This window comes from Myotis myotis, unplaced genomic scaffold (genome assembly GCF_014108235.1).
Source record: "Myotis myotis isolate mMyoMyo1 unplaced genomic scaffold, mMyoMyo1.p scaffold_m19_p_7, whole genome shotgun sequence".
NCBI classification, from domain to species: domain Eukaryota; kingdom Metazoa; phylum Chordata; class Mammalia; order Chiroptera; family Vespertilionidae; genus Myotis; species Myotis myotis.
In genome coordinates, this window is record NW_023416379.1 from 33,149,320 (window position 1) to 33,177,066 (window position 27,747).

At 42.2% G+C, this 27,747-nt stretch overlaps 1 protein-coding gene across 8 annotated transcripts in view; it reads left to right on the plus strand.

Annotated features, from left to right (window-relative positions):
* FRK (fyn related Src family tyrosine kinase) overlaps positions 1–27,747 on the plus strand; it is a 315,749-nt gene that overhangs the window by 167,437 nt on the left and 120,565 nt on the right. For 7 of the 8 annotated variants that reach the window (XR_004968927.1, XR_004968926.1, XR_004968928.1 and 4 more), the window contains 2 exons: positions 10,414–10,516; positions 16,039–16,053. The exons of the other annotated variant lie outside the window; for it this stretch is intronic. The gene's annotated coding sequence lies outside the window, so the exon portion shown is untranslated. Of the gene's footprint in view, positions 1–10,413; positions 10,517–16,038; positions 16,054–27,747 lie in introns of those variants that run through there. 8 annotated transcript variants of the gene reach the window in all.

Below are 27,747 nucleotides of genomic sequence, written 5' to 3' on the forward strand. Positions count from 1 at the left end.
AGTATTGCAAAAGAAGCGAAATTTAGCTTTGTTTGTAGGACTAAATTGGTTTTGTCTGCTCAGGGATTTTTCAAGGTTTTGGTCTCCATTTTTTATTTTAACAATACAATAAGTATTTTATTTTATTTTTTAATCCTCAGCCAAGAATATGTTTTTATTGATTTGAGAGAGGAGAGAGAAAACAGGATGTGAGGGAAGCATCTATCGGTTGCTTCCTGTACACGCCCCACCTGGGGATGGAATCTGCAACCCAGGTATGTGCCCTAACTGGGAATCGAACCTGTGACCTTATTGGCATATGAGAAGATGCTCCAACCAACTGAGCCACCCAGCCAGGGCTACAATAAACATCTTAAAGAGATAGTATTAGCATAGGGTTGCTAACTGGTTGTGATTTTTGACCCCAAGGGAAATTGGGCAATGTCTGAAGATATTTTTGTTTGTCACAACTGGCGTGGGGGCTTGCTACTTGTATCTGAGCAGTAGAGGCCAGGAACACTGCTAAACATCCTTCAAAGCACAAGACATCTTTTCCCTTACCCTTGTCCCAACAAAGAATAATTAGACCCAACATATACATAGTTCTGAGGTTGAAAAGTCTTCTATAGAAACATTGTAACCAACATTCTTCTAGGTTTTCTAAGTTTTATCCTCGTAACAAGTTAGATCATGATAACTTAAAGTACTTATTCTAAATTAGCTTGGCTGTTAATGAGTTCCATTTAAATTAGTAGACATATTTTTGGAACAGTTTTATGTTTACCCAAATATTGAGCATAAAATACAGAGAATTCCCACATAACTTCTCAGGTTCCCCTTCCCCCAGTTTCCCCTGTTATTAACATCTTGCATTAGTGTGGTTCATTTTCTACAATTAAGGGGTCAATACCAGTATTAACAAAAATCCATAGTTTACATTAAGGTCCACTCTATGTTGTACATTCTATGGATTTGACAAATGTATAAGGATATAAACCCACAATTATTGTCATACAGAGTAGTTTCACTGTCTTAAAAGTTACCAGTACATCACCTATTCATCCCTTTCTCTCTCTCCTGGGTAATTTTACTGTGCCCATAGCTTTACATTTTTTTCAGAATGCCATATAGTTGTATACATGCACTATGTAGCCTTTACAAATGAGGATCTTTCACATTGTGCTATGCATTTAAAATTTATCCCTGGGTTTGTGTGGCTTGATAGTTCATTTATTTTTTATGGCTGAATAGTATTCCATTGTATGGGTGTACCGCACTTTTTAATCCATTCACCTATTGAAGGTCATCTCGCTTGTTTCCAAGGCTTAGCAATTTTGAATAAAACTGCTATAAACATTCACGTGCATGTTTTTGTGTCCTCAGCTCATTAGGATAAATTCCAAGGACTGTGATTGCTGGATCATGTGGCAAGAGTATTTTTCGTTTGTAAGAAACTTCCAAATTGTTTTCCAAATTCACTCTACCATTTTACATTCCCACCAGCAATGAGTATTTCACATCCTTGCCAGCATTTGGTGTTGTCAATGTTTTGAATTTTAGTCATCCTAATAAAAGTGGAGCGGTATTTTTTTGCTGACTTCACTTGCATTCCCATGATAACATACGATGTGGAACATCTTTTCATATGCTTATTTGCCAGCTATGTATCTTCTTTAGTGAGGTGCCCAGATCCTTTGCCCATTTTATAATTAGGTTTTTGTTTTCTTACTTTTGAGTTTTAAGAGTTCTTTGTATATTTTAAACACCAGTCCTTTATCAGATATGTATTTTGCAAACATTTACTCCTCGTCTGGGGCTTAACTTTTTATTGTATTAACAGTGTCTTTGGCAGAGTAGATGTTCTTAATATAGTGAAATTCAATGTATTAATTTTTCTTTCATGGATTGTGCTTTTGGTGTTGTAGCTAAGAAGTCATTGCCAAATGCAACATTTTTAATATATTGGATTTTGTTGTCTTTTATGAGAGTCAATATACAATATGACATATGAAACACATTTCTCCAAATTCTGCAGACCAGTGGTTAAAAGTATTGTCTTAATGATATATTCATTTTTCAAAATAAAAAATCATCTTACAGATTCCCCTTATAAATTTAATTCTGATGAAATATTTACTTTAAGACTTAACTTGAAGGCTTTCCTTCATTAATTAATGTGGCATGTTATCTGTTGCTGAGAAATTCTAATCCTCTGACTTTTTATTTTGACTTCCCAAATAGCTCAATTTATTCCTCAGTGGCAGTAATGATCTCATTTTTATTTCCACATGCATCCCTTTTCCCTTTCTCTACATGGATTTCTTCCTCTCTCCCCCTCCCCCATTAATTTTTAATGTAGTCATCCTGCAAGAAATATTTTTTAAGTTATTTCAATTATTTTTTGGAAGAATAGAACAATAATATTACTTGCACATACATAGAATGCTACTTATAGCAAGGCATCCCAAAATAAATAACACTAAATATAAAATTTCTCATTTTTTCTAACTATAGATTATCTTGGAAACATAACTGCATAAATCAGTTTGGTTGTTTTAACCATAATCCCAATTTTAACTCAGAAACAAATGGTCAAACAATAGATTTTAAAACAGGTTAGTTCTATCTTAATTAATGTCTTATTGCAGCTGCCTGACTGGAGGCCCAAGTCACATTCGCCTGTCAGAGTATGTGATTGATGAGAGCTGCTGTGATGGGTCTGAAGCTGTGCAAACCCTGCCCTGGGAAGATATTTGAAATTCCTTTTGAGGGCTCCCTAACTGAGACAGTTTACCACACTTAGCTGTTGCATAGCCGATAAGTAGAGTCTTCTCTAAGATCTTCAAAAAAATATGTGGGTTCAGTTCATATTTGAGTATACATTTCCATTTTGTTCCTTTGTTCTGACAGCTCCAAATAGGACAACAGTATCAGGCAGAAAACTAATGAAGAGATTTTAGACAATCTAAGTTCTATAATAGGTCTAAATAAGGGTGCTAGCAGACTGGTGCGTACATATAATAGCTTTAGGATCTTGCTAGTAACTTAAGGTGCCCTTATAAAATAATTCAGTCACTGAGATCCAGTACTAGCAATCTACTGAGGATATACATAGTTATAGTAAATGTAAACATTACTATTGGGTAAGGTGAAGTGAGAAGGAGCAATACCGAAAACCATTACATGAAAAAGTGCATGTAATTTCATTACAATGTGTTAAAAAGGCAGCATGAGGGTGTTAGGTTAAAGGCAAGAAATGATTTCCATCAGTGAGAGTTGTTAACATCTCCTGGGCAGGGAGGGGATTTGTTAGACCATCCTGGCTTAAAGGTCTTCTAAAACCAGGGAGATTTTCACATGTCAGAGGGTAAGTGTGGGCCTGTCTGCAGGCAGAGGGTTGCATTGGATGACCTCTTAAGAGCCCAGCAGGACCAGGAGTCACTGATTCTATTAGTGAATTTAAAAATAGAAGTTGCATTAAAAATGTTAAATCTGTCACAAAGTGATAATCAGTGGAATATTTCATGCTCTGTGAGGCAAGAGCAACCTTGAGGCTCTTTGTGAGCCTGAAACAGTGGAATGATGGCTCACTCAAGAGTCTGATGTACAGCTCTGGGGTCCTTCAGTCTAGTTAGAGAGATAATAGTTTTTGCCTTGGAACCTGAGATTTTGACATTCAAATGGCAATTTGCCATTTGTGCTGTGTTGGGTCATTCATCAATATCAGTGGCATTGCTATTTCTGTATAATGCACTTACGTGAGTGCATCACTGTCTCTCCCATGATAATTTTTTAATTTGAATCATAGTTCATGCCTTCCACATTGTATTTTTGACCTAGAGGTTAACTGTTTAGTCATGTATTACTATGTATCTATAGTATTCATTTCTTGAGGTGTTTCTGCCAGTGCATAGCATGAGTTTAAATAGCAAAAAATTTTAAGCTACTTTCATATTATGTTAAGCTATCATAGGACATAGGCAGCAATGAACAGGTAGGGCTCTTCAGTAGGGAAGAGGGCAAAAACTTGACCAATCAAGAACGACCCACCAGGAACTCCATTCAAAGAGCCAGAAGTTATATCCTGAAGAGCACACAGGACTAGAATGCACTGGCCTCTACAGGCCCACCTGGGGAAGTTATTGTGAGGAAGTCAGTCACAGGAGAGGTTCTAGGCAGGTAGGAAGGCAGGCAGTCATCTGGGAGATTTCAGACCCAGGAGGGCAGCTGCCGGAAGACAACCACAGAGTGGTGAGGCCTGAGTCAGGAGCAGGGGCCACTTCCTCTTTCTTAGCCCTTGAAAGCCTGGAGTCTAAACTGTTAGTAACAGGTGGATGGAGGCCAGAAACTTCAGGTAATCGAGGAAGGGAAGTATAAGTTCTCAGGGACATCGTGGAGCAGGGTGAGTGAGAGTGACCACTGGGATCAGTAAACATGGGTAAAAATCCAGCTCTGTTGTTGGCTGTGTGACTTCAGTCAAATAACGGCAAAGTAAGGAGAATGCAGTCACTTTGTTAGTGCCTAGCACATTGTGAGTGCTCAGTGAATGGTTTAACCACACACACACACACACACACACACACACACACACACTCACATCTATATAATAAAAGCCTAAATGACCCTTAAGGCAGAACTACCAGAATGACCAGTTGCTATAATGCTCACTGACCACCAGGGGGCAGATGCTCAATGCAGGAGCTGCCCCCTGGTGGTCAGAAGCCGGGCTCATGGCTGGCGAGCTCAGCAATGTTGGCAGGAGCCTCTCCGGCCTCCGCTTCCATGGCATCGCTAAGGAGAAGCGAGCAGGTGGGCGGTAAGGAGCAAGGGTTCTGGCTGCGAGAGGGCACAGGGTAGCCTGAGGGACCCCCCTCCCCAGTGCACAAATTTCATGCTTCGGGCCTCTAGTACTTTAATAACATACTAGTAAAACAACAGATGTAAAGTCCGAGAGTTTAGGGGTTTAGGATTGGGGACATTATCTTGCATATGCCATCACCAGCAAGTTCCTTTATAATCTGAATGTCAGCTCCTTTCTATATTGGAATGAGATATATTTTAGCTTGCAGAGTTGTCATAAAGATTAGGGAATAGAAACATAAATAAAGGGCCTGACAAATAGGAGGTGCTCGATAAAAGACACCGTTGCTTCTGTTGTCATTATTGTTCAGTGACTTTGGGAAGACCTGGTTGGATTCTGTCCCCTGGGAGAGTGGTGTCAGTGACCGAGTGGCAGAGTGGTCATTTCTACTCAGTGCTGTAGAAAAGCAACTTGAACTGCAGGCCTGATGAACCTGGTTGGAAAGAGCCTGTCCTGTGAGGCCACATGACCGGCACTGATGAAAAGCAGAGAGCACTGAAGCCGAAGTCCCCACCGCGTGCAGCTGGGGAAGGCTTGTTCCAAACGTTTCAATTAAAAAAGAAACATGCCTTTCTAATGACAAAAATAACAAATTTAGCATATTTTGGAAAACAGATAGAAAGTATATGGAAATAATGAACTATCTCCACATATCCTGCAGCAATTAAGAATGATCAGTCACCAATATTTTTCTAATTTTATATATCATAAATGTTATGAAAAGTTTCATATTTTACCTGCCTTTTAATATCCTAGTAGTTATGAATATTTTCCCATGTTAATAATCTTTTATAATTTTAATAATTGTACAACATCCCATTGTTTTCTTAACCAATTCTGCATAGTTGGAATATCAGTCCTTTCTAATTGTTCACAATTTTAGCTTATAGATGTATTTTTTTCCCCACAAATCTCTCTTTATCACTGTGGGATATAGGATTATTTCTGAGTGACATTCTGTTGAATCATGTACAGATAATCACCAGTAAGATAACTTGGTTCTCCATTCACACACACACGGACACACACAACCAGAAGAATATTACACAGTGTAAGAAAGTTTAGACCAGTTCTGTTAGCAGAACGCTGTTGGTTGGATGGTCCCTGACCACCACGCTGAGTGCCGGGGTCCAACCCCAGCAGGTCCAGGGGTCCCCAAAGGTGTGGACAGAGTCGGCGAAGAAGGAATGACACAGAGACCGTGTTCAGTTGATCAGCAGCCTAGCCAGGATCTCCAGCCAGGATCTCCAGCCAAGTTCTGGTCTGGATCTCCAGCGAAGTTCTGCTCTGGATCTCCAGCGAAGTTCTGGTTAGGATCTCCAACCAGGTTCTGTGTCCATGTTCTCTTGCTAGGTTCTCCAGGTTCTCCAGCCAGGTTCTGTAGCCATGTTCCCTTGCTAGGTTCTCCAGCCAGGTTCTGTCCAGGTTCTCCAGCCAGGTTCAGTCACCAGGTTCTAGTCAGGTTCTCTTGCCAATTTCTGTAGTCAGGTTCAGTCCAGGATCTTTTGCCATGTTCTCTCGCTAGGTTCTGTCTCTAGGTTCTGAGGCCAGTTTCTGTCCAGGATCTTTTGCCATGAGCAGGTCGCATTGGATCACTTGTGCTGCAGAGACCAGAACACCTCACAATGGCACCATGGCACCGTGTCACGCTGTGCCGATGCCACTTTCAAATCCTAGAAGTCCAGTAGACTCACAGGTGTTCATTACTGTTTTACAGTTGGAACAGACTTTATGTCAGTTCTTGTCCCTTGAAACACAAGGAACTCAGGCATGTGATTAGGGACAGGGCATTCCTGACTTACTTATGGTTGCCTTTGGCAAAGGAGTCAGAGGTTTCCCGGTAACAACTGGATTCCCAGGTCCCAGCTTCCCCAGTTCTGGAGACTCTTCTCTATTCGTTTCCATTGTTGTTGTGATACATTCTCGCAAACAGTACCTTAAAACAACCCGGATTTACTATCTGACAGTTCCGTCGGTCAGACCCAACTCTGTCTCGCTGGGCTGCTTCCTTCTGGGGGCTCCAGGGGAGAATCTGTGACCCCCTCCCCTGTTCACAGCCAGCCGCACAGCATCCTCAGCTCCTTCACTGGCTCTGCTTCTGCTGTCACATCTCCTTTCACTCCAACACGCCTCCTCCTTCCTACAAGGACTCTTTTTTTTTTTTAATGTTTTTATTGATTTCAGAGAGAGGAAGGGAGAGAGACATAGAGCTAGAAATATCCATGATGAAAGATAATCTTTGATTGGCTGCATCCTGCACGCCCCCTACTGGGGATCAAATTCAAAATCGGGACATGTGCCCTGATCAGGAATCAAATTGTGACCACTGAGCCACACCGGTTCGGCGTTACAAGGACTCTTGTGCTTGCACTGGACCCACTTAGAGAATCACAGAATCCTTCATCACATCTTCGAAGTCCCTTTTTCCATGCAATGCAAGGTATTTACAGGTGTGGGGATTGGGAGATGTCTGTTTTGAGGGGTCAGTACTCTGCCTACCACACCTTCTCTCCTTGGTATGCATTCTGTAACTCTATCCTCAGATGGACATTTATATCTTTCCTGAAAAGTAAGAACATCTTGGAGTAAAGACCAACTAGAAATTAAGTAATAAAAGCAGTTTAAAGTATGTCATTTTTACCTTCTACTTCTCAGATAAACCTGTGCTCCTCGCTCTCCTGTCCACCTAGACAGGACGTTGTTCCTGTCTGTACCTGAGTGTACCTTTCGACTATAGGCCAAATGACTCTTTTTGCATGTAAACCAACCCCAACTGGATAGCTTTTTGTAATCTGAACACAGCTGTGCCCTGGGGCTCCTCTTGACAACCTGTCCTATGTTTGTGGGCACTCAGGTGTCAATATCTCCTCCGCTCTAAGCTGCTGATACTTCTAAAACTCTGTGAACATTTTGTGGCATACCAACATACAGTATTAATTGACTGGTTTCTTTTTGTTTCTTGTTTTGAAATTGACTAATTGACTAAAGCCTCCTAGCCTCACCAGAATGATTGCCCTCTACACTGCTGAGGATTTCACCAGTCCGAGGCTTGCTCACAGACGGAGGTACTGTTTTTGCTGAGAGTTGCCATGCAGCTCCTGGAATGGAATAAGGACTGTGATAGGTAGAGGCCCCATGGCATGCCTGGCAGTTTACGTGGCTGTTACGTGATGGGATTCTTGTAACCTCACCTGCAAAGGGCTATCGTTAGACCCATTTCACAGATGAGTAAACTGTGGCGCAGAGAGATGAAAATAAACTTGTCAAGGGTTGCATACACCTTCACACCTTGTCAGAGGGGAGTTTACTATGATTCAAAACTCCACACTCTTTTCACTAGAGCACAACGCTTGTGTTCTATACTCCACATAGGTGATTGCTTCCTCCACACTTACAATTACTTCCAGGCTGCACTGCATTTTGGCTCTTTGATCTTGGTCATCCGTGATATCTTGAAGCTCATTTTTCTTTCTGTGTTAGACTGTAAGCTTGTGATGATCAGGAATACATTTTATGCTTCACTTATATAGACTATGCTGGAAAGACTGTATGCACTCCATAAACATTTAGTGATTATTAAGACAGCAAATTTCTGATAAAATTTCAGTACTCTGTAATCAATAGGCATTTTTTTTGTTCTTATGTGTATTTTGAAGATAGTGCAACCTACAATAAGACTCCAAGACAACTTTATGCCAGACATGTCTTCGCTCAATGCACGGCTCTGCAGCAGCAGCACAGAGTGAAACAGCTTACTTACCCTTCACTTGGCTGTGATGAGAGAGCAGATGCAGAAAGGCGTTGTGAACTGTCAGGCCCTCCGCAGGTTCTAGTGCTGATGACAATAATTTATTGTTGCTGAGGAAATCTGGGAGAATTAATTACAAACAACACCAACAACAGAAGTGCAAAAGGACTGTATTTAAAAGAAGAGAGTTTGGATCACTCTCTCCTAGTCCCCATGTGATTTAAGGAAAGGCTTTTAATCTTCCTTATTTCAGTTTTCATTTATAAAACAGATCTTCTGTCTTTATTGGTCTCAGAGGAGTGAAAATAAGTAAGAGTACCTGACGCTATATATATGGTTCTCAGTAGACAAGTGCTATAAATTTCAAGAGGAGCATTGTTATTATAAAGTGAAACAAAAAAAAATGGATAGAATATCATGAAAACGTTAAACTTGATCTTGTTTCTGGGAAGACTGTTATTAAATCTGTTCTGAATTCACAGTGAGTAGCTCAGGAAGCTGATAAGATGTAAAAGGACTGAGCTAGACTCAGAGCCCCAGACCTCCATCAACTCTGTGAGAGCGTCAGTGTCACAAATAGGGCCTTCGCTAGCAGGCTCCCTCCATTAAATCTTTACAACCTGCAAATTTATAGCTCTGTCAGTGAGGCCGGACTTATCCACATACACCAATTGAATATGGAGAAAAATAATTGGTGCTGTTGTCAGTAGTTGGCAGAAAATCTGCACTCGGAATACAACTCTTTCTTAGGGTGACTAGCAAAGGCCTGCAGGCTGCTTATATCTCCTGGTTGAGTGCCAAAGTGAAAACTCTCGCATAAAATCTACACGAATGTGAGATGGTCATTTCAGAGCTTGAGTCCGGTAGGCTTTCAAAGCTATCTGATTCTACATCCGATTTTATAGTTCTTTTTGCAAGTCTGAGCTTAGTATTTGAAAAAGGTAGCGCTATAATACAAATGGGTGATCTTTCCTTCCTGGATTTTTTACATAAAGCCGTTTTTGAATACCGTTGTTTCGTTCATTCAATGCCGTTTTGTGATAATGTTGATAGGACATGACAGGAACTTACTGTGTTATAGTCTATAAATTAGCCTATGGTAAAATTGGCTTTGTTACAGGTCTTTTCGCTGATGTTCCAAGAACCTATTGGTGATGTTGAGGACTTACACTGTTGCTATGCTTTCACACATTGCAACATGTGCCAATTTAATAATTTTTGTAAAAAAAAGCAAGTAGACAAATATTCCTGGATTGTCTGCTTGTCAGGAAACATTAAAACATCTTTTGGGTTTTGGTTACAAAGGAATTTTTCCTTTACACTTGAATTTTGAAATCTTACTTTTGATTGTCTCTATTCTCAGATTAGGCAAACTCCCAAGAGCCTCCAAAAATAAGTAATTGATAGAGATTTTTGATATTTTTTTTTTCCTTTTGCAGTGTTCAGTTTGTTTAAGTTTATTGGTGACAGCAGGCTAGGACTATATGAGGTTTCTTTCTTTTATTTTTTTTTTAAAGGGAAAGCATCAGTTGGGGGTTAATCAAAGGAGTAGAATCTCTATGAGTGATGCGAAGAAGAAAATTTATCATCGGGTTTAGACATCCTGAAGTTGTGTGAACTAGTGAAGAGTTCTATGCAAGATTATTGTCTCTGTATCGGATGTGGCCTTGGAGTAGCTGTTGGTCTATGGGGCTGGTGATCAAGTGGAAAAGCTAAATATGAAATGGGGGAGGGCAAAGACATGCTGGAACTATGAGGAAAGTAAGGACAAACTTTTCTCCACTGATTTTTTTTTTTACAAACACCGTGAACTTCAATGATGCAGGTGACCAGCAGGAAAATCTAGTGCCTTTGTTGGGCATGAGGAGCTCTGAGAAGGAGCTGAGGAGATCTAGTGGGAGCCGGAGGAGCTGCCCTACACTATCAAGGTGAGCCATCAGATCAGGCCAATGTGAGTGAGCTGCACTAGTGCCTTACACCCTCCACAGGTTATAGAGCGTGATGGCCAGACACTGTTTCACTTCTGCCTTTGAAACCAAACTCAAACTCATATCCACAGGAGGGATAAAATTCCAGGAAATAAGTTCCAGTGGATCTAAGTTGACAGAGTAAAAGCCACCATAGGAAATTTTCAAGACATTGTCAACTGATGATTGAGATCAACAAGTAGAGTGCGTTACATGCCAGACACCACATTAAACACTTCAGAAACAGCAGAGAACAAAAACAGACCGATCCTTGCCTTCATGAGCTTGCAATTTTGTGCAGAAGATAAATAACAAATGAACTATAAAAAAAAAACAGAAAAATGTTACAATTTTGAAATACACAAAGGGAATTAAAAGGGTGCTATTATAGAGAATAATAGGGGAATGATTATTCTGGAGAATAAGTTGGGTAGGGCAAGAGTTTAAATTTGGTGGACAGAAAGGCAACAGTTGCTGCAGAAACATGTCAGAGAAGATGATAACTGGGATTAAATGAGTGTCAGTGAAAGTAGGAAGTGGGAAGCTCTTTGCTATATTTTAGAGGAAGAAACAATAGCATTTTCTATTAGGAGGACAGAATATGGAGGATTGGAGTAAAGAAAATTAAAGAATGAATTTTTATTTATTACTAGAGACCGGGTGCATGAAAATTCATGCACTGGAGGGGGGTTCCTCAGCCCAGCCTGCCCCCTCTCACAGTCTGGGAGCCCTCAAGGGTGGGATGCGACCCAGAGATCAGGAGAAAGCGACGCCCCATCACACCTCTGCTGCTGCCACTGCCGGCAGCACAAGCCTCGGCTGGCCCTGGTTACCTGCCTTGAGCAGCCCTGGGCAACTGTGCAGCCAACATCTGAGGCTTGCCTGCACCTTGGGCTGGCCATGGGTGGCTGGGGGGCTAAGAGGACTGGGCGATTCTGGAGGCAGGTGCGCAAAGTGGCTGGGCCGGCCTTGCCACCCACGCACCTGCTGCACCAGCAAGGCTGAGGGGACTGGGTGCTGCCATCTTGTGGCTATAGGTGCCTCCATCTTTGAGGGCTGGACAGCAATTAGCATATTCCTTCCTTATTGGCTGTGGGCTCTGCCACCTTTGCGATGGTGTGAGGGTCAATTAGTATATTCCGTCTTTATTGGATAGGATGTGGAAAGATCAAAGGAGGACTGGTTTGGGGAGGTGGAATCTATCATTAAGTTTTGAACATGGTAATTAGCATTAAGGTCTGAACATTCAATTGGACATATCTATGTTTCATTATCTATAATGTCTGGAGCTCAGAGGAGAAGTTGGAGAATAGTACAGTGGAGATATAAATTTGGGAGTTACCATTACAGAGATGGAATTTAAAGCCATGGTAACAAATGCAATCTTACAGAAAGGGAAATATAGAAAGAGAAGACAAGTTCAGCACACAACTTGAAGTGACACTAAAATTTAGAGAATGGGCAAATAAGGAATTTAAAATATATTTAAATTCATTTAAACATATAAATGAATATATAGAGAAATAAGTTAAGGATAAAGGAAATTAGTAGATTCTGACGTTGTAAAAGCAAAGAGAAAAATATGTCAGCACTGAGAGTGAGTTAGACTAAGGTTAAGTCTTAAAGCATTTTGGTTTCAGGGTGCTTTACACTCACAAAAATTATGTAGAACCCCAGTGGGCCTCTTCTTTGTGGGTTATATATACTAATATTTGCCATATTAGAAATTAAAACTGAAATATTTAAAGTGCATATTTATTAATTTAAAAGTAACAAAAATAAAACCATTCATATCCTATTAATAAAAGAGTGATATGTAAATTAACCGTCACTCTGTAACAAATATGGCGGCGCCCATAGTGGCCAGGGCAGGACGCTGGTGGTGTCACCCTAGCAATGTGAGCCCAGCATCCGCTCCTTGGCCACGCGGAAGAAGGGAAGGGGCCTTGGGTTGGAAGCTGGGGTGAGGGACGCTGGGCTCACGTCACCGCGAGCTCAGCGTCCACAACCTGTCCGTGCAGAGGGAGGGGAGAGGAGGGGCCCTGACCATGTGGAAGGAGGGGAGGGGAGGGGCCTCAGGGCAGAGGCTGGGGTGATGGATGCTGGTGTCGTTGCAGGCCAGGCTGAAGGACTCCCCCTTCCCCTCCCTCCCCCCCCGCACCCTGTGCATGAATTTCATGCACTGGGCCTCTAGTTAACATATATAATATACTTTTATGAAAAATAACATTTTCTTAAAACAAAAAACATTGAATCCTGGCCAGTGTTCCTCAGTTGGTTGGAGTATCATCCAGTGCACCAAAGGGTGGAAGGTTTGATTCCCAGTCAGGGCAGATATCCAGGTTGTGGGTTCGATCTCCGGTTTGGGAGCATATGGGAGGAAACTGATCAATGTTTTTCTCTCACATTGATGTTTCTCTCTTTCTCTCTCCCTTCCTCTTTCTCTAAAATCTATTGCAAAACAAACAAATCCTCTAGTAAGGATTAAAAAAAACACACACAAAAAACAAAAAAAATATTTATAGCAGTGAGATTATTTTACATTTTCGCAAATCTCTTTAATGTTTGGCTTAATAGAAGACAGTTGGATTCTCATATCTACTCCTGCATCCAAGCTGTTATGCTCTGTTGTTTTGGTTGAAGCATATGAATAAAATCTGTTCTCACAAAAAATATAGTGGGAAAATGGAATAATATTTTAGTAGTCTTTAAAAATAACTGTGGATATTCTTTCAAACCAAAACTCTGGAAAGAGGCAATTTCTTAAGAATTAATAGCAATTTAAAATCTGAAACCAGAACAGTGAAAATTTAATACTGTTATGTTAAAATGTATTGGTTTATTTTATCTTTTGAATAGATCTTTTTATCCATGAATAATTTTGTAACATCAGGCATTAGTCACTTGAAAAATATTAGATTACTGAGTTATACACACTGATCAAACATTGCATATTTCATTTTCTAATATTTAAAAAGTCATATTCATGGACAATACCTCTGATGTCATCAGCATTATTATAATAATCAACTTTGTATCATAAATACCATGAAAATGTTTTGGGTACCCTAGTTGTCACAGGAAAGAGACTGGGACTGAGGTGGTTCTGTCCTGGCACAGTCTGGAATGTGTGGGTTCTTGACTTTGTGCAGGGAAGATTTCACAACACAAGTCCAGGTGATTCTGAAAGTACAGTTAGTAAAGCTGGGGTCAGTGAAACAAAGGAAGGGCTCAAGGTGGAAGAGGGAAGATCACAGCAACAGGAGTGAGCATGGGTGGAACTGCCTGGGCCCTTTGGAAGCGTGAGGGGGAGTCAAGCATAGGGGAGGCAGCTTGGCCCTTTAGAAAGTCACAGAGGCCGACATGAGCTAGCTGGGCTGTGTGGACTTGGAAAACAGGTTACAGAGGCAAAAAGAGTTACCCTTGGAAGCAGGTTCAGGGGGTTAGCCCAGGACCAGTTGCTCCCATGGCTGCAAGTCTTGTGGGAACGTTTAGAGCTTAGGAGGAAGAAAGCAGACACACGCCTGAGGAAAAAGGGGGAAGAGAATGTGCAGGTGTGCTCAACAGAGCATGCACTGGGTCTGTTGTCTTAAGAGTTTTTATCTGTTTTCTAAAAGTGGGGAATTTTTAGAAATTCCTCAGGCAAGTCTCAGGGGAGGATCTTCATAGAGCGTCCATCAGCTTTCCCGGTGTTTTTTAATATGCTGATTCATCAAAATGAGTGTATAGACAGGTCAGGGTCATGCTCTGGTCAGTTACACCTACAAAGAATGTTACCGGAGAGGACCCCACGGAGGCAGGTCTGCCCCAGCAAGGTCTGGAATGTGTAAACCATTTGCTCCTAAGAGTCCCTGGTTAGGGAAGATAAAAATCTTGTGATTAATAGCTGGCTATAAATTACTTGGTCGCCTGTTTTAATATCTGTCTCAGTTTCCCCATTCCACTTGCCAAGGAATTTTCTAGCTTCTTATAACCTGCCTCACAGGAATCCCTGAGCCACATTTTGAGCCCGAGTAGATAAAGGTAGAAAAGTAGTTATTGGTTTTGACAACTTGATGCTAGTTTGGTGACTTTGGTAAAAGCAGTATTGATGGAAAAATGGAAAAAAACAAAACAAAACAGAGATTGGAATGAATTAAATAAAGTAAGAAATTCTTAATTTCACCAAAGACTTCTCTCCAGAGACATTTTATTTGTGAAAAGAAACAGAAAAATTGGTATAGCAGCTAAAAAGGATGTGTGGCTAAAGGGAGTTTTGTTGTTTTGTTTTTAAAACAGCTACATATTTGCATGTTGATGAGGATATTTGAAAAGATCACAAGAGATGAGTAGGGTAGGAGAAAGAGGAAAGGCTTGTAGGAACCAAGAGTCCTCCTGAAGGTGTGAAGGGATTATGTTTGATAACGTAGATTTGCCTTTAATAAAAGGACCCTAAGAGCCTGGCTGGAGTGGCTCCGTTGGTCGGAGCGTTGTCCTGTGCACCAAAAGGTTGCCAGTTAGATTCCAGGTCAGGGCCCATGACTATGCTGTGGGGTCGACCACAGGTCAGGACACATATGGAAGGCAACTTATCAATGTTTCTCTCCCTCTCTCCTCTTCTCTCTCTCTCTCTCTCTCTCTCTCTCTCTCTCTCTCTCCCCTCAGGTGAGGGGAAAGAAGGACCTTAGAAAGGTGGGTTAAAATGCAGATAGATTTGTGATTGTGGATTTAGATGCCTTTTATTTTCTCAGAGAAAGTATGACATGAAATTAACAGCTAAAGTTTGGGCTAAGAGGGAGGGGTTGTGGAGATTTAAGAAAATATATAAAGTATGAAATGTTTGGGAAGGGAAGGATACAAGTTTATAAGAGAAACGTAAGATTGCATGGTTGCCAGGACAGGGGATGCTTTATGTCCATGCACTTAAAGTGAAGTCAACTATTTGTACATGTGATTTTGCAGCTATTGGGCTGCAGGTATGAAAAATGCAGATGTCTACGGCCATACCACCCTGAACGCGCCCGATCTCGTCTGAAAAATGCAGATGGTTGGGTTTATATAAGATTGGAGTTTTTGAGAAGATAGAAGAATGGATAGAGTCAAGTAACTTGAGGATATTTATAAAGGGTTAATTATGATAATTAATAGATTACGATGGTTTGCAAAGAGTTATATCATAATTAGGTTATATATGATTTAAACTGGCCAACCAGGAAACTGAAGCTAGGAGGAGGTTGATGGAAAGTGACAAAGGTCTGGGGCCAGTGAGCTGGAGATTACTATTAAAGGAGGGCACTAGAAAAAGAAGATAAGGAGATGGAGGAGTGGTCAAAGACTTGGCTTTTTAAAAATGTAAATTTAATTGGTGTTATAATTTCTGAGGATGATGAATGCTATGATATAACCATCGGAATAATTGTTAAATGGAAAGGAGATAAAAGGATTTATGAAGTAAGGCTATAAAGATACTGTGAGTACAATATTAAAAAATATTATCCCTATAGTTCAATGATGATGATGGTGTTGAATGGAAGAGAAACTGAGTCATGTATTAAAACCAGGTGAAGGGTTAAGAAAGGCTGCGATGCGACACCAATCAAAGAAAAAAGAAGAGATTCAGAAAGCGATTCGGATGCCAAGACACTCAGCAGGTCAAGAACCAGGGAGGGCTGCGGGAAGATAGGAATGGTGGTGGGCTACCTGAGATCCTAAGAACAGCTGGGCAGAGGTGACTCTGATAACATTAGAACTGGTTGAATCTAAGAAAAACAACTTGTTTCATTCATAAGTGAATCAATTGAACTTATCCAATCAGCTGGAAGTTATGAACTGAAATTGCTTATCATTTCTCACTCAGTATTTGAAACTTAATATCTTAAAAAAAGCAAAAAACAAACTAAATCAAATCCCACTTGTAAATCGCTTCCCATTTCTGGCCTATGATTTCTAAATCTTTAAATAAAGGGATTAGAATAGATGATTTTGAAAGTTTCACTCAACTATCAATTCCTTTGAATTTAGGAGAGAAGGACTGGAAAAATATAGAATAAACGAAGGTAATAAAAATGAGCTAATTAAACATTTACTCTGCTTATTTATCACATTATAAAGATGTTTACAAATTGGTAATACTCATATCTAGCAACCATTAAAAACTCATTAATATGCCACTGAGAATCATTCAATGCTTATGGAAATGTGTTAATAGTTACTAAGAACCTTAAAATTATCTTTCACTCTGTTATGGAAATTTATACCAAAGAATAATATTAAATATGAAAAAGTGTTCTTCAGAAATGTTTTGGGATATATGGTTTATATATTGAAAAATTGAAAACAGAATACCTAGTAAATGAAAAGCAATGTTTATGAAAAATATTGTTTATTATAATATTGCTCATGAAATTACCTAGACAATGTGATACCAACCATATGAAAAGTAAGACCAAGCTATGCACAGAAAACAAAAGACCAGAAAATAACTCAAGAGTTATTATGTTTGATAAGGAAAGCTGAAGATGCTTCTTTTCTTCTGTCTACATTTCTGTATATCTTTAGTAAAATGATTACTGTAAAAGCAAGCATTAAATGATATTTAAAACAAATGAAAAATTTAAAAGCTGCGAGTGTCTGGTCCCTTGTCAGTGACAGAAACCTTAAGTGGGGAAAGGCCCTCTTTTGTTTTGCCAGGGATTGGAAGTGATTCACCCTAGTTGACAGGTAGCTATGGCACATCATGTCCCGTTTAGAACCCAGGTAAATACTCCTCCCTTCACCAAATGCAATTTATTGCAAACTCAGTGCCTCCTGTATAACTGAGCAGGTATAATTAATAAAGTGCAGAGCCCTGGGAGGTTGGAATGTATGCTTCATATATGGATCTTCAAATAGAGTATTTTTGTGTGGTTTATTTTTTGTTTTTTTGTTTGGAACACTGAGCTGTTCATGCATGTGACCGTCAAGTGGCTTTTGATTCCCATGCTTACAGTCATAAGATCTAGAATCTGTTTCTGGCTAGAAAAATGTTTCCAGGACCTTTTACAAAAGGTGAAAATCCTGCTATGCCAACATAGCCTTGCAGATGTCAGAAGGGCACCAGATGTTGCTATTCTTTCCTGAACCGGAAGGAGAAAACTTAAGTCCTATTTCATTGACCTCCATACTATGTCTCTCCAATGGGATTCAGATCTGATCAGCCAGTGGGTCAAATAAAAAGGGCTAGCAACTCAATTCTGATTTAAAATGGTGCTTTTATTCAAAAGCAGGCACAACTTTTATGCTTGGGAGTTAAATTTGCTCTATTATTTGAAATCAAACCTCTGCTCTGTGCCCCTGGGCTGGATAATTATTCTTTTAGAGGGAATTAGTCCTCTGATGACACATGTAAGAGGTTCTTTTAGAAAACAATACATTTTTAACATTGGACTAAGTCCCAGGATATTTGAAATTAGTGTAAGTAATGGTTGGAAAGCCCCCAGATGATGGGTGTAAATGACACCGAATGGCAGACTCAATGGAGGCAGCAGCTTAATGGGCACAGAGACGGACACCCTACAGGAGCAGATTGCCATGCTGAAGGATTAAATGACCAGTGTCTAAGAGGCTGGATGCTACCATGTGAGATTTACTGTGGCTGTTCTAGAATGATTTCCTCAAAACCAATGCTGGCATTGCAAACAGTGCTTTCAGGAGATTGGCTCACAATGAAATTTGACTGTGATTGCACAGCACATTTTAGGTATGGTGGTATGGTGGCTAGAAACCATATTATTTCTCTCTCTCTCTCTCTCTCTCTCTCTCTCTCTCTCTCTCTCTCTCTCTCTCTCTCTCTCTCTCCTATTTTCCTGGAGGACCGTAGATGCTCTGGTGATAAGCACATTTTATTGTTGGATCTGTGAATGCGACTCTCATATTAATAGAGTCCCAGATGGGTTTCAAGAATGTAGATGAGAAAAGCCACAAATTGCTCTTATGTAGAAGAGGTGTTTTATAAACACTGGGAAGTGTTGTAACATTAGATAAAAAAATAATTTTTCTTTGTAGTGTTTTGGATCAAGTTCCTTATATTAACTTTGAGATTGCAATTGATGCTTTGGTAGTTACAAATATATTCTGTCAAAAATATAAAATCAAAATTGGTCCCCAAAGGAAGCAAAAATTGTAAAAAAGCAAAATCATTGGATATCACTCTTTCATTATTACATTTGTTAAAAAATGATCCTTCTCTGGATGGCTCTTTTTCTTCTCATTTGCTCTTTGTGAATATTCATTTCTCAAGGCATTAGCCATCATTCATTCTATTTCCTTTTCTGTCTAGCCTTTCAGCCAGTGCTGCTAAACAGGTAAATGATCCTAATCTAATGCTCCAAGACCTTAGTGCCATGGCCTAAAGGCAAAATGGAGAGGTGGTGAGTTTTCTGTCAGTTATAACCTTTGCCTATTTACTTGTCTTCCTTGGAAGAATCTCTTTGCTCTAATATGCATATAGTTCAAGGTGATGCTTAAATATATATTTAATAGAGGCCCAGTACACAAAAATTTGTGCACTCGGGGGGGAGGGGGGTCCCTCAGCCTGGCCTGTGCCCTCTCGCAGTCTGGGACCCCTCAGGAGATAACAACCTGCTGGCTTAGGCCTGCTCCCGGGTGGCAGAGGGCAGGCCCAATCCCTAGGTGCAGCCCCTGGTCGGGCTCAGAGCAGGGCCAATTGGGGAGTTGGGGTGCCGCCCCCTGTCATGCACAGAGCAGGGAGATTGGGAGGTTGTGATGCCACCCTCAGTCACGATCAGGGTAGGGCCGATTGGGGGGTTGGGGCACCGTCCCCTGTCACACTCAAGGCAGGGTCGATGGGGAGGTTGCGGCGCCACCCTCGGTCACACACAGAGCAGGGCCAATCAGGGGGTTGGGGCTCTGTACCCTGTCACACACAGAGCAGGGCCCATCAGGGGGTTGGGGCACTGCCCTCTATCACCCACAGAGCAGGGCGATCAGGGGGTTGGGGCGCCGCCACTCTCACACTCAGGGCAGGGCCGATGGGGAGGTTATGGCTCTACCCCGTCACACACAGAGCAGGACCCGTGGGGGGGGGGGGTTGGGGAGCTCCCCCATATCAGGCACAGAGCAGGGCTGATCAGGGGGTTGGGGCACCTTCCCCTGTCACGAACAGAGCAGGGTGGATAGGGAGGTTGTGGCCCCGCCCCTGTCACACACAGAGCTGCAGGGTGATCAGGGGGTTTGGGCGCTGCCCCCTGTCACGCTTATCCCGGTGCTGGGAGGCATATTACCCTTTTACTATATAGGGTAGAGGCCTGGTGCATGGGTGGGGCCGACTGGTTTGCCCTGAAGGGTGTCCTGGATCAGGGTGGGGGTCCCCACTGGGGTGCCTGGCCAGCCTGGGTGAGGGGATGATGGCTGTTTGCAGCTGGTCACATATCCTTCAGGGTGGTGGTCCCCACTGGGGTGCCTGGACAGAGCAGGGAGATTGGGAGGTTGTGATGCCACCCTCAGTCACGATGAGGTGACTGAGGTGAGGGGCTGAGGGCTGTTTTCAGGCTGGGGGTGACTGAAGCTCCCAACTGCTCCTTTTTATCTTTTTTTTTAATTTTTATTCTGGGCCAGCTTTAGCTCTGAGGCTTGGCTCCAGCTCTTAGGTTTCTGGCCTTTGCTTACAATGTTGCGAATCTGCTGGCTGAAGTCCGGTGGTATTTGTTACAGAGTTTCTTAAATTGCTCGCTCAGAGGCCTGCAGCCGCAGGCGGGGAACGTTGGTTTCCTCCGTCACTGAGGCAACCAAGCCTCATGTTAGTTTCAAGCTGCCTGACTGCCGGCCGCCATCTTGGCTGACAGTTAATTTGCATATCTCACTGATTAGCCAATGAAAAGGGTAGCGGTCGGACGCCAGTTACCATGTTTCTCTTTTATGAGTGTAGATAAGCTGTGAAGGGATCTGAAAATTCATGTTAGGATATACAGAGGGATTGTGGATTCTGAATTCTAGTTGACGCTCCCATGCTAGTCTTGTTCATTTTTTATAAGGCCTCTCGACTCATATTTATCTTATAGGGTGGCTTTGGTCCTGTGATAGAAGTTCAATAACTACCTTTTATATCCAGCAATAACTTAAATAATCTTAGAGTCGTACTTTCTACTTCATCTTATTCTTGGTGCTGCATTGGGTATACTGTAGATCTTAAGAGATGTGGGAAAAACTCAGTGGATTAGTGCTCCCTGTACACTCTACTAGGTGCTAACTGGGAAGAATGATATGGACGGAAGCTAGGATGGCAATGACATTTGGGACCAAGTTTGAGTGATTGGAAGTCAACCACCTATAGGTACAAAGTTTCATGTATTAGTTTTGCAGATAGGATGCAAAATTGAGGAGTCAGATCTTTTAAAAATGGAGATCTGATGATTTTTGTTCTTTTGTATAAATCACAGCAGCGTGCTCCCATTAATATCAGGAAAACCCAAATTCTTTACTTGACATATGAGGTCCTTTATAATCATCTACTTACTTACCTAATCTGCTCTAATTGTATCATTTCATTCTTATAAAACTATTTTTAATTGCTCTGATGTGGGTGGACTAAAAGCTATAAAAGGAATGAAAGTTCTTGGTTCATCAGATCATAGACTTCTTAAGTAGCATCTATTTGTTTAAAGAAAAAGGAAAAGCATAGTGTCCAATGAAGGTATGGTTTCAGGATTCAGTTGCTAGAAGGTAGGTAAGATCACATTTATCATTTAAAAAACACTTGCATTTTTAGCTATACAAACCAACTCTATCAGCTATGCAGGATCATAGAATAAATTCATTCTGCCCCATCCTAAGGATATGGGGTTACTAAATTCTAGCTTCTTCTAACTTTAATTTTAAACCTATTTTAAATCTTCCAGGGTGGTTAGAATCAGCTGAGGCCTGGGGAGGAGCTTGAAATTGAGGAAGAGAAGTTTGGGAAAGGAGTTTCAAAATGAGCTGTGACTGATGCCTGACCTGAACTGACCTGAGCAATCACTGCAGGGGACACAGAGGAAACCTAAAGTGGATTAGGCTATTTTGTCTGTGCTACACATTTAGACTCAGAGTCAGAAATTGAATTCCATTTTAAGCATATTGTTTTTCTACCCTGAGCAGTAAATTTTCTAACCACATAAATACTTACTCCTAAGTAATACATACCTAATTTTTGCTTAATACTCTCTATTAGCAGTAATACTCATATTTCTGAGTGCTTACTATGTACCAGGCACTATTCTACCTACTTAACATATGCTCACCCTAATTCCGTAATGTAGTTATCACTCCGCCTTTACAGTTGAAGAAACCAAAGCTTAGGCAGGTTAAGTCACTTGTCCAAGCACTTGGCAAGCTGTGTAGCTGGGATCCAACCCAGGCATCTGACAAAGACGATGTATTCTTAGCTATGAATCTAAACCACCCCGAATGCACCACGTGTTGTCATTCATTATAAACATCAATGTTTCTTCATTTTTATGTTAATTTACATACTGAGATGTAAGGCATTTATAATGGAAGTAAATTCAAGGAAAATCAAATCCAGTTCCTTATCTTACAAATGAGGACGCTGAAGCCTGGAGAATGGTAGGGTGTGTATCTGACGCACATGCTGCAGGCAGGAGGGAGGTGGAGCTCGCTACTGAGCCCTTGCTGTTTCTCAGGTCCAAGCACTGTGCACTGAACGTTGTTTGTCAGGCTGCAGAAAATCTCACCCGATTCGGGTGTTTTCTTATTTTGTCATGTATATAAGTACATATATATGTGTGTATTTTAATATATATGTGTGTACTTAAATATGTATACATTTTATATACATGTGTACTAGTGTATTATATGTGTGTGTATTTTTTCTTAGGGCATGTTGTTTTTTTTAATTCTCACCTGAGGATATGCTTAGAGAGAGGAAGGGAGAGAGAAAGAGAAACATCTGTGTGAGAGAGAAACATTCCATACATGCCCCAACTGGGGCTCAAACCACAGCCCAGGTATAATCCCTGATGGGGAATTGAACCAGCAACCTTTTGGTGCACAGGAGGGCATGCAACAGACTGAGCCAATCTGGCCGGGCTTAGGGAAAGTTTGTTTGTTTGTTTGTTTGTTTGTTTTTTTAATCTTCACCTGAGGATATTTTTCCCATTGATATCTAGATAGAGTGGGAGGGAGGGAGGGGGAAAGGGTGACACAGAAAGGAAGGGGAAGGGGGACAAAGAGAGACACATCAATTGGTTGCCTCCCACACTGGCCCCTACCAGGGCTGGGGATCCTGCAAATGAGGTAGTACCCTTGACTTGGAATCAAACCCATGACCCATAGATCCAACGGCTGACACTCTAAACACTGAGCAATCAGCCAGGGCTTAGGGAACGTTTTTTTAAAGGTAGAATTGTGCCTTAGCCCTTCTTCATCCCTCCACCGACTCTCCCCCGGAAGCAGGCTGAGAGCATTTGTGCTGTGACCAGGCTTCAGAGTGTCCTTGCCGACCTCACTGGGATTCTATCTTCAGTAGCCCCGGGACCATTCACTCATCTCTGTTCCTTTGGAGTTGGATGGAATCAGAAAACTGAAAGGTGCATGTGCTTTTTACTTTTCTTTAGTCGTTTGCACCTTGCTTTGCTGCTTCATACATTTTTTTTCAAACACAGAGGATCAAAAGTACATGGGGGTTATCTTTCTTTCCCAGGCCAGAAGACAAAGTGAGCTTGTTCATTTTTTTTATTCTGACACAAGAAGATCTATATTAAATATTTGCTTTGTTGGGCAGACTTTTATTATTTCTTTCTCTTTCCTACTGCAAGCATCTACACCGGTTACATGGTATCCTTGTATGATTTCAGGGCCTCACTTTCCACTGTATCGAGGTCACATTCTGTCATATATTTCCAATTGCTTGAAAACAACTTAACTCTCTTGTTTCTCTTTCCTGCTATTAGACTATTAGTTTGGTCAAACTCTCAGCTCGGTTAAGCCCAACTATCTGTCTAATCTTCACCCAGGAGAAAGAACTACCAATTCTGCTGATTGTTTTCCATCAAATTCATGAATATAAATCTAAAAGGGCATTGAATATTCACCTGCATTTCAAGTTTGCTTGCCTAACATACTTTTTATCTTCCATGCCTCACAAAGACTACATTACAACTCCTTTCAAGCTCCCATACCGGTACCATGCCTCACGGTTTGCAACCTTGCTTCGCATATCTAAAGACTTGAACTTCGTCATCTTCTCATCACCAGACCTTCTATTCAGCCTTCATCTGAACCTATAATTTCTGCCTTTTCTCCTATTGCAATCCTCCCATCAAAGACCAACCCTGCCATTTGTATTCTGCAGCCCATTTTGTAGCATCTTTCAAGGACTTTGCTCCTACAGTTCTTCAGCATCGTTAATTACAAGATCATTTCTCACAACTTGTGTATCAGTTAGCATCTCTGCAGGAAGCAGATGGCACCTTTTAATTGGCAAATTTGGGAACATATTAATAGAGAGGCTATTTATTCAGGTATGGATAGGGTGTAGGAAGGACATCATGAGAGGCAGTGTGGTGCTGGTGAAGTAAGGCTACCCAACTCCCCACATCGACCCTTTTTGGTCACTTGGCTTAGATGTAACATGGCTGGGGTTAAAGAAGCTGTGTGGAAAATCTGCCTGTTAGGAGACCTGTCCCCTGTTTAAGGGATGGGACATGGGCAACCCTTGGTAACTGGGTGTCAGAGCACAGTCAGAGCCCTGCATGAGCTCTGGTGCTCTGAGTTGCTGTGAGTCCATGTATTCTTCCTCATTCTCCCATTCCGCTACACCAGGGCTGGTTCTTCCGAGAACCCTGTCCCCTCTACAACTGTTGGGAACTTAGTCCAAGTTCCTCCTTTATCCTCTATTTGCCAAGTGTCAGAGACCCAAGTCACTTCTTGGTGGCGGGGCAGACAGAGAAGCCATGAGAGGTTGTGGGTGTATAGGAATGAGTCTTTGCCCTGACCGCTTTGGCTCAGTGGATAGAGCATCGGCTTGCAGACTCAAGGGTCCCAGGTTCGATTCCGGCTAAGGGCATGTACCTTGGTTGCGGGCACATCCCCAGTGGGGGGTGTGCAGGAGGCAGCTGATCGATGTTTCTCTCTCATCGATGTTTCTGACTCTCTGTCCCTCTCCCTTCCTCTCTGTGGAAAATCAATAAAATATATTTTTTTTTTTAAAAAAAAGAATGAGTCTTTATTGCAGAGCCCACTGGCCATGTAGCCATCAGACAAGACAGTCCTTTACAGCAAAGTCCATACAGGCAGGCAGCTGGACATTGGCCGGTAAAGACATATCTGTCCCATAAAGCAGCATTAGTCTCTTTTCCCACAGCTGTTATCTGAGCAGCCTCCCCGACTCACCGCCTCACATTATAGCAGTACCTGGACTCTCTGGCTCAGCAGCTTCTCCTGTCTCTCCTGCCCAGCTGCTCTCGCTAGCAAACTCCTTCACACACTCCATCTGACTAGCTGGTCAGTAACCTACTTTACACTATTTAGACAAAGAAGGCTTCATGCCAATAGTTACATCAATCACATTGGCTATTGGAGGGCACAGTGTACTGTGTGTCCTTGCACCTGCTCATGGTATCTTGGCCTGATTAGGATTTCCAGGCTCAGAGTCTTTGAACATCCCATTTAGGCTTATGCCATTCTGGTGTATTGACAACAAGTCCTCTGTGCTCTCATTGGCCTTGACCATCTGGGGACCTGGTGTGGTTCCCGTGCACGGGGGTTAGAGAGGTGTGATAAAAAATCTTTGCTTTTTCCGCCCTTCTCTCTAGGATCTTCTGCCCACATACCCAGCTGGGAACAGTGAGTAGGTTGAGGGAGTGGAGAGTGAATCTGGAGGACCAGTCAGTGTCACAGCAAAAACTGTAGTGGACAAAGTTAAACAAGGGAGAAAGAATTTATGCAGGTTTATTGCAATAGAGAAGGAAGGCTAGAACCCAACCTGCTAAAACAAAGAGCAGTCTGGTTTTAAAGGCTGGGGTGAGCTACTGGGAAAGTGCTAGGGGACATTAGGAGGCAGCTGCAGGCATCTGTGTTTGCTAATGAACTTCACATCTCTTTCTGACCGGAGGTAGTTTTGCAACCTGAAGTCTATTACCTGTCCACAGAATAGGAGACGGGGACACTATCTTCCTTAATTACAGTTCAAAGCGATGGCTCCCAGATCCTTGAGAAAGTGTTCTGAAATGAACAAGAAGCCTTTTAAAAGATTTCTGTGTCAAAGGATCAGGTGAAGAATTTTTAATTACAAGTTTTCTAAAGAAAATGCTCTAAGAAGAGGGAGGTCAGGGGCCTATTAGAAGAAGCATGCCTAAAGTGTATTCCAGCTGAGGGCAACGTTAATGCATCTTGGTCGCCAGTTAACATCAGCATGGTCTATATTAAAACAAGCCAGACAAAGGAAAAGCTTTTCTCTGCTGCTACTGCACCAGGTTCCTGCCTGTCTTCAAAGCAAACTTCTTGGTAGAGTTGTTTCTCGTCGTTGTCTCTGACAAGCCACCTTTTGTTGACCCTTCCATCCATTCCAACTGTTATTCCATGTCAGATGCTCTCCTGTGACCGATCACTTTGTTGCCAAACCCACTGACCAATTTCTCTCTCTGTACCATACTTGACCTCAGCAGCATTCAGCAGAGTTAACCACTTCCTTCTTCTTAAAGCTTCTTCCATGACATCTGGTTTTTCATTTACTTCACTGGATGTTTCTTCTCTGACTCCTTTGCTGGCTTTTACTCTCTGATGTCTAAGATTGAAGTGCCACAGGGCTTGGTTTTGTTTTTTTCTTTTCTTTCTTTTGGCCTACACATTCTCTCTAGGTTGTCATCCTGCTCCATTTCTTTAAATACTATCCTTATGCAACTGAAAATCCAAATTTTTGTCTTCACTCAAAAAATTGACTATCTGTCCTTCAGTGAGCCCTCATTGCCACATGGCGACAATCATTGATCAGTCTTCTTTCTGGTCTATTTTCTATCACTTCCTACTGTTCAATATTTGCCCAGCTTCTCACTTCACTCATTTATATATCTACTAGAGTCCCGGTGCACAAAAATTTGTGCACTCAGGGCGAGGGGTCCCTCAACCCGGCCTGTGCCCTCTCGCAGTCTGGGACCCCTCGGGGGATGACCACTTGATGGCTGAGGCCTGCTCCCCAGGGGATTGGGCCTAAGATGGCAATCAGACATCCCTCTGGCAGCCTGGCAGCCCTTGGGGGATGCCCACTTGCCAGTGGGGAGCAGACCTCAGCACTGCTGAGGAGGCAGGAGGGGCTCCCACCACCACCGCTGTACTGGGAGTCATAAGCCTGGCTTGTGGCTGAACAGAGCTCCCCCCCATGAGAGCACATTGACCACCAGGGGGCAGCTCCTTCACTGAGCGTCTGCCCCCTGGTGGTCAATGTGTGTCATAGTGACCAGTCATTCCCAGTCTTTCTGCTGTTAGAGTCAGTTTGCATATTACCCTTTTACTATATAGGATAGAGGCCTGGTGCATGGGTGGGGGACAGCCAGTTTGCCCTGAAGGGTGTCCCACTTGGGTGGCTGGCCAGCCTGGATGAGGGGCTGATCACTGTTTTCAGGCTGCCCACACCCCCTTCAGGGTGGGGGTCCCACTTGGGTGGCTGGCCAGCCTGGATGAGGGGCTGATGACTGTTTTCAGGCTGCCCAAACCCCCTTCAGGGTGGGGGTCCCCACTGGGGTGCCTGACCAGTCTGGGTGAGGGGCTGAGGGCCGTTTTCAGGCTGGCAGGCGACTGAAGCTCCCAGCCTCTCCTTTTTTCCTTTTTTTTAAAAAATTCTGGGATTTATTTACCTTCTATATCTGTCACTGGAGCTGAGAGCCAGCTCCAGCTCTGAGGCATGGCTGGCTAAAAGCAGGTATCTGGGTTTGTTTAGCTTCAATAGCTCTGAGGCTGAAGCCGGCTGAAAGCAGGTACCTGGGGTTTGTTTAGCTTCTATAATTGTAACATTGTTGCATCCGAAGCTCAGAGCTGGGCTGTGGCAGGCGGGGAATGTTGGCTTCCTCCGTCACTGGAGCAAGCAAGCCTCATGTTCACTTCAGCTGCCTGGCTGCTGGCCGCCATCTTTGTTGGCAGTTAATTTGCATATACTGCTGATTAGCCAATGGGGAGCATAGCAGAGGTATGGTTAATTACCATGTTTGTCTTGTCTATTATTA